We start from the raw sequence: 7391 nt of genomic DNA, 5'->3' as shown, positions 1-7391 counted from the left end.
CCTTCCATTTCTTGGCAGCAGAAGATAACACCGAGGTCTTGCCTCCTTGACCTACCACAAAAGCCATGTCAACGGCTTCCCAAATCTGCTCCTTTATATCCTTGGGGATTTTAGCCCATTTCTTGTCCACAAGTGGGACTCGGAGCGTGTCAACACACCAATGTAGGACTCAGATCCCAAAGATGTGCAGGGCCACATCCTTTCCCTTTATTGTACTCAACAACTGGCTTGATTTTCTGCAATTTTCTCTTCACAACACGAGGCATTGTGCTCATACCTCGACCGACTTTGAATCCTCGAAATTGTTGTCATGCTTTGGTTGGTTCATCTCAGATGAAACAAACTTCATCTTCTTCAAGGGCTTGTCTTGAGAAGTTACCATTCCAAGCTCCTTACCTCCATTTTTTTGGAGCCGAGTCCTTACTTTGGTCTTGAGAAACCATGGTTACAAAAACAAACTTGCAAGTGAAAATATTTCAGGAAAAAAATAAGAACACAAACGACGGTTATTTATAAAATACGACGTATGATAAGATTTTACACGACGCAATAACATAACATCAGACGTAATAAATGTTTAAAACGAGAGTACATAAACAATGACGAAATAATATTAAAGAAGACGTAATAAGAACTTATTACGGCGATATTTACACGACGTAAATATTAATATAACGTCGTGTTATGGACATTCACACGACGTAAATAATAAGATACCGTCATCTTTATAAGAATCCAAAAACCTTTTTCTTTCTCTGTGAATGTTTGATTGCAGGTTTAATTTCTCTGAAACATGGTTTTTGTTTTTCCTAATTTGATAAAATACAAAGAAAAAGAAAGAAAGTTTTGGCATCTTTTATAGACGACGGTATCTTAGTATAACGTCGTGGTATGAACATTCACACGGCGTCAATAATAAGATACCATCATCTATATAAGATACCAAACCCTACTATCTTTGTCTTTGTATTTTATCAAATTAGGAAAAACGAAAACCATGGTTCAGAGAAATCAAACCTGCAATTAAACAAGCAAATAAAAAATCGACCGTCATTTTGAAAACAACTTAGATCAATTTTAAGACGACGCTAGGACGACTGACGAACCGTCGTGGTCTACATATTTAACCACGTAAATAAGAAGCTACCGTCGTCTTATTTAGTTGAAGTAGTTGTGTTCAAAGTTGGAAACTTTCCCATCTTTGTCATGTATTTTATCAAACTTGGAAAGAATAAAAATGAATTTCGCCATAAAAAATGTAAAAGATTTTCAAAACAAAAACCGTATGAGCATGCAAAATAGCAACAAAAATAGTGAGAAATGAAAGCTTACCTTTTGCGTGCAATGAAAGCTTTCTCTCGGAGTTTGATGTTTAAGTTCGTAGAGACGACGAAGACGAGAGGAAGACGATGAGATACTCGGACGAGGCTGGGAGATTGAAATTTTTTCAGTTTGGAAACGAGTGCATGTGTAAGTCAGGTAGACGAAAAGTTGTATATATATACAAACCGTTTCATAGTAATAAGACGGCGGTTTACATAGAACGACAACGTATAAATAAACAAACTACGACGATAATTTGAACTTAGGACGTGGTAAATAAATACGACAGTAGTGTTGTAGGTACCGCCGTAGTAAACTCCTAAATAAAAGTCGATAAATCAATATCTCGCGTCATGGTAGAAGTATTTAACACGACGGTTTTTTGTAATTTACCAACGTTCATTTTTATAATATACGTCGTTTTTGTAATATACTGATGTGGTATTTATAAATAGACGGCGGTTTTGTGTAAGGACCGCCGTGGGTTTTAAAAATTTATTGTATAAATTTGTCGCTTTCTTTCAGTTTCAGTTTTCATTTAGGTTTCCATGTTCTTCCTCTCTCACAGACACTCTCTCTCACATCTCGAAGACAATAATTTGGATGTCTTTCTCAAAGAGAAATGGAGCTTACTCTCCAACAAATCTATGTCCACAAGAGGAAGCTTGTCAATCCTGATAGGAGACTTAGTGCTTCTGAATACTCCTTGCTTTCCATCAAAAGAGATGCAAGCCTGGCCTCCACTCGCTGTCGAAGGAAAGTTCGCTTCTCAGGGAAACCTAAAGATCTCTGCTCGATTTTCTTGGCTAAGAAGATCCGTCAGGTTTGTGATAGAAGAAAATGGGTTATCGGCATTAGTGAAGAAGATGTTCCTTTATCCATAGAGCTTCTGAAGAAGAAGATGAGTTTTCAAGAATGCGATAAAGAATAGAAATGGCTTCAGATGGCCTCTAAAGCCTGAGCAATCGAATTAGATGGCTTCAGTTGTCAATGCTTTGAACTATCCAAGTCATGCAGAAGAGAACGGTTAAAGAAATTGAAACAACGACGGTTTTCTGTTCTCACCGAGCGTCTTTTTTTAAACTAAGACAACGCAATATTTTTTTCGCGACGTGGATTCGTTTTTAAAACGTCTTATGTGTAATATAACCGACGTGGATTTTATTTTTATAATTATAAATAGAATTTTTTTTCCCTTGTTCTTTCAGTTTATTTTCAAAAAAAAGATTGCCTTATAAATAGAGTTTTTTTTCCCGAGGAAATTAATGTTCTAGAATTTGTAAAGTTTCTTTTTTGGGTGACTGATTTAAATCAAATAAGAATATAAAAACAACGACTGTTTGTTGTTATACCGTCGTCTATTTTTAACCTAAGACGACGCAATATTTTTTTTGCGACGTGGATTCGTTTTTAAAACGTCGTTATGTGTAATATAACCGACGTGGATTTTATTTTTATAATTATAAATACAATTTTTTTCCCTTGTTCTTTCAGTTTATTTTTCAAAAACAGTGCCTTATAAATAGAATTTTTTTCCCGAGGAAATTAATGTTCTAGAATTTGTAAAGTTTTTTTCTGGGTGACTGATTTAAATCAAATACGAATATAAAAACAACGACTGTTTTTTGTTATACCGTCGTCTTTTTTTGTCGTCTTAAGTAAGACTAAGACGACGTAATGTATTTGTTCCCCGACGTGGATTATTTTTGTTAAACGTCGTTAGGTGTAATATAACCAACGTGGATTTGGTTTTTTTAATTATAAATAGGGTTTTTTTCACGGGTGCTTTCAGTTTTAGTATTCAATTAGGGTTTCAACTTCTTCTTGCCCCTTTCTCTGTCTCACCTCATCTCTTAGGAGGCAATTGTTTGAATGTTGGTGTGTGTGTATGTTTGTGTATCTGATTCACAAACATACACACATCACCAATTTTCAAAAAATTGTCTCTCTGATTGCAAATCTGTGGCTGCCGTCGTGAAGTTTTAGGAGGCAATTGTTTGGATGTTGATGTGTGTGTGTTTGTGTAGATACATAAACGCACACACATCATCAACTTCCAAAATATTGTCTCTATGATTGCAAATCTGAGGCTGCCGTCGTCAAAATTCAAAAGCAATTTTTTGGATGTTAATGTGTATGTGCGTTTGTGTATCTCAAAGACACAAATACACATACATCATTAACCTCTAAAATATTGTCTTTCTGGTAAGATTATGATGAGGAACAGAGTTCCATCTTGTAAGATTTCCTAACCCTTGTGATCTCAGAAAAATTTGATTATGTCGGTTTTCTATATAAACCGAAATCGTGGTTATTTCAATTCTTGTCATTAAGTATATCTACCGACGAGGATAACAAAATCCAATAAATAAATTGTTAAAAAAAATTCTTATTCAGATGACGGTTTAAATATAATGTATGACGTATAAAGTGAATAAATACGACGTCAAATTTTATAATACGTCGTTAAATGAAAACCCCAACGTGGTGAGATTTAAAGATACCGTCGTAGAAATATGAGAAAGACGTCGTTATATTTATCTTTGCCGTAGTTGAACATTAATTTAATACGGCGGTATTTTGTATTTTACTGCCGTGGATTTATTTGTAATTATACGGCGCCTTATACAAAAACTTGGTCGTGTTAATTTTGGGTAAAATCATGCTTTTTTGAAATCGCTCGCTTCACTTTCTACGCCGGTCGGTTCATAACTTCCGTTATTTGTTGGCTATGATTTTACTACTTGGAAATCCTATTTCAATAAGACGTCGGTTTTTTAATTAGGTATGTCGTGTTTTAGGAACAACCATTTGAATTCTCCATTTTTAGTTGTCTAAGGTGTTATTACACATGTTTTATAAAACCGTCGTCTTTTAAAAACGACGACGGTTTTCACTTAGACCGCTGTTTTTTCTGGTAGTCTTTGTCACTTTTTGTAGTAGTGCACAGTCATGGTGAGGAGACCATTTTGTACATTTATGATAGTCTTTGCCGTGGCCATAAAGGGTCTCCCAAGCAAAATAGGTAACTCACGATCATGTATATGAGCCTCTTCCATGTCCAACACTACAAAATCAGAGGCAAAATTAGTTTGTCAACTTGAACTAAGATATCTTCCACTATACCTCTTGGATATTTCACTGATCGATCGGCAAGTTGCAATGAAATAGTTGTTGCCTTCAAACCCCCCAAACCTAATTGAAGGTACACTGAATAGGGCATTAAATTGATGCTCACCCCAAGTCAAGCATAGCCTTTCAACTAGCTTGTCTCCAATGGTGATATTGATAGAAAAACTGCCCGGATCCTTGAGTTTTGGTGGAAGCTTTGAAGCACAGACTCACATTTTCAGACACCATCACCTTCTCATTAGGTCCATACTTCCTCTTATAAGTGTTTAGCTCCTTGAAAAATTTCCCATATGGGCATATTCCTAATGACATCAAGCAAAGGTAAATTAACATTCACTTTACTTAAAATATCAAAATTTCTTTAAATGACTTATCCCGCTTGCTTTTGGCAAGTCTTCCAGAAATGGGATTGGAGGAGTGTAAGGTTTTTCAGCCTTGTGAAAATTTGAGCTTCACACGAAGCAGTGGCATTGCTTGGATCTTCATTCGTTTTCATTCTCTTCTTGAGTGGGGCCTGCATTCACATGATCAGATTCATTAGTAACTTCATTGCCAACTCCTATTAATAACCTTACCACTTCTAAGTGTTATGACCGCTTGGCTCCGCTCTTGGTTCCTTTGAAGTATCACCGTTGGCTTGAAACTTCCTGTTCTCTTTGACTCAAAGCATTAGCAATCTGACCTAATTGTGTCTCCATTTTGGTTAGAGCAGCTGAATGTTGTTGGAGAGTACTATTGGTAGTTTGTCTGGAATTGCACAGTGTTTTGAGCTAGCATTTTGACCGTATCTTCAAGTGTAGTGGCAGGCTTTGGTTGAAATTTTGAAATTGATTGTTATTCTTCCATGAGAGATTGGGATGATCTCTCCAACCAGTGGTTATATGTATTAGAGAACGGGTCATTCCTTGGCCTCTGATTGTAAGAATTCATGAGATTCACTTGCTCTTGAACGAACTCGATAAGCCTCACTAGCTGAGCATTGATAAGTAGGATGACCTGGTATGTTGCAAATGGCACACACCTCACCTATCTTAGGCGCTATATTGAGCAATAATCAAGCTTCTTTTCCAAACTAGCCACCTGCAAAGCAAGATCATTATTAGAACTCATTTCATACATTCCAACTCGTTTACCTCTTGTATCTTTGTGTTGAGCATTAGATCCCAACATCTCATAAATGTTATATGACTCTTAAGAATTTTTCTTCTTGAAAGCTCCACCGCTGCATTATCCACTGATTGACATGTTTGGGTTAGTCCATCATAAAAAAATTTGCATTTGTAAGTAAAGAGGTAACCCATGATGTGGACATTGCAGCAACAGGCCTTTTGAAACGCTCCCAACATTCATTGAAAGGTTCTCCATCATCTTGTTTAAAGTTAAAGATTTGCCTCTCAATGTAGTCTGCTTTTGAGTTGAGAAAACTTCTCCTGAAACTTCTTAGCTACGGCATCCCAAGTGGTGAGCGAACCAGGTGCAAAGTCATTAGCCAATTCTTTGCTCTATCTTTCAATGTATAAGGAAAAACACTCATCCTCAGATTTGCTTCACTCACACCTTGCAAAGGTAAACCACTCACAACATTGTAGAATTCCTTAATATAGGATAACGGATCTTCGTTAGGTAAACCATAGAAAGAAGGAAGCATGTGCAAATGTGAAGATTTGAGTTCAAAACTTGGGGAACATCATAATCTGGTGGGAGGAGTCATTTGGTGGGTTTTGAGTAAAATACAATGGCTAAAACTACCCAATACACCCACCACACCATTTCAGAAAGGAACTCCGTATTTGAATTGTCCGATTTCATGGACCAATCGATATTGGATTGAGTCCAAAACTTGGGGAACATCATAATCTGGTAGGAGGAGTCATTTGGTGGGTTTTGAGTGAAATCCAATGGCTAAAACTATGCAATACACCAACCACTCCATTTCGAAGGAACTCTGATGAAATCTGAATTTTCCGATTTCATGGACCAATAGATATCGGATTGAGTCCAAAACTTGGGGAATATCATAACATGGTGGGAGAAGTCATTTGGTTGGTTTTGAGTGAAATCCAATCTCTACAACTATGGAATACACCTATCACCCATTTGAACGAATCACAGTTAATCTGAATTGTCCGATTTCATGGACCAATCGATATCGGATTGAGTCCAAAACTTGGGGAACATCATAATATGGTGGGAGGAGTCGTTTGGTGAGTTTTAAGTGAAATCCAATGGCTAAAACTATGCAATACACCAACCACTCTATTTCAGAAGGAACTCCGTACGAACTATTTAACTCAATTGTCCGATTTCATGGACTAATCGAAATCGGATTGAGTCCAAAACTTGGGGAACATCATATTATGGTTGGAGGAGTCATTTGGTGGGTTTTGAGTGAACTCCAACGGCTAAAACTATGCAACACACTAACCTCTTCACTTTCGAACGAACTGCACGAACATGAATTGTCCAACTTCATGGACCAATCGAAATCGATTGAGTCCAAAACTTGCAGAGCATCGTAATATGGTGGGAGGAGTCATGTGTTTGGTTTTGAGTGAAATCCAATGTCTAGAAGTATGGAATACACCCACCACTCCTTGTCGTAACGAACTTCAGACGAACTTCTGAATTGTCCGATTTCATGGACGAATCGATATCGGATTGTGTCCAAAACTTGGGGAACATCATAAGACGGTGGGAGGAGACATTTGGTCGGTTTTGAGTGAAATCCAATCTCTAGAAGTATGGAATACACCCACCACTCCATTTCAGTAACGAGCGAAATTTGCGTCAGACGGACCTAAATTGTCCGATTTCATGCAGCAATCTATATCGGATTGAGTCCAAAACTTGGGGACCATCATAATATGGTGGGAGGAGTCATTTGGTGGGTTTTTCGTGAAATCCAACGGCTAAAACTATGCAACACGCCAACCACT

General features: G+C 37.2%; 1 non-coding gene across 1 annotated transcript; it reads left to right on the top strand.

Annotated features, from left to right (window-relative positions):
* The first annotated feature begins 5749 nt into the window (after positions 1-5749).
* On the top strand, positions 5750-5856 carry LOC148914966 (small nucleolar RNA R71). Its single transcript, XR_016123040.1, has one exon. It is a non-coding gene; the product is annotated as a small nucleolar RNA R71 (small nucleolar RNA).
* Positions 5857-7391: the final 1535 nt, after the last annotated feature.

This window comes from Prunus mume, linkage group LG8 (genome assembly GCF_029339155.1).
Source record: "Prunus mume cultivar Tortuosa linkage group LG8, ASM2933915v1, whole genome shotgun sequence".
NCBI classification, from domain to species: Eukaryota; Viridiplantae; Streptophyta; class Magnoliopsida; order Rosales; family Rosaceae; genus Prunus; species Prunus mume.
This window is presented reverse-complemented; position numbering and strand designations above follow the sequence as displayed.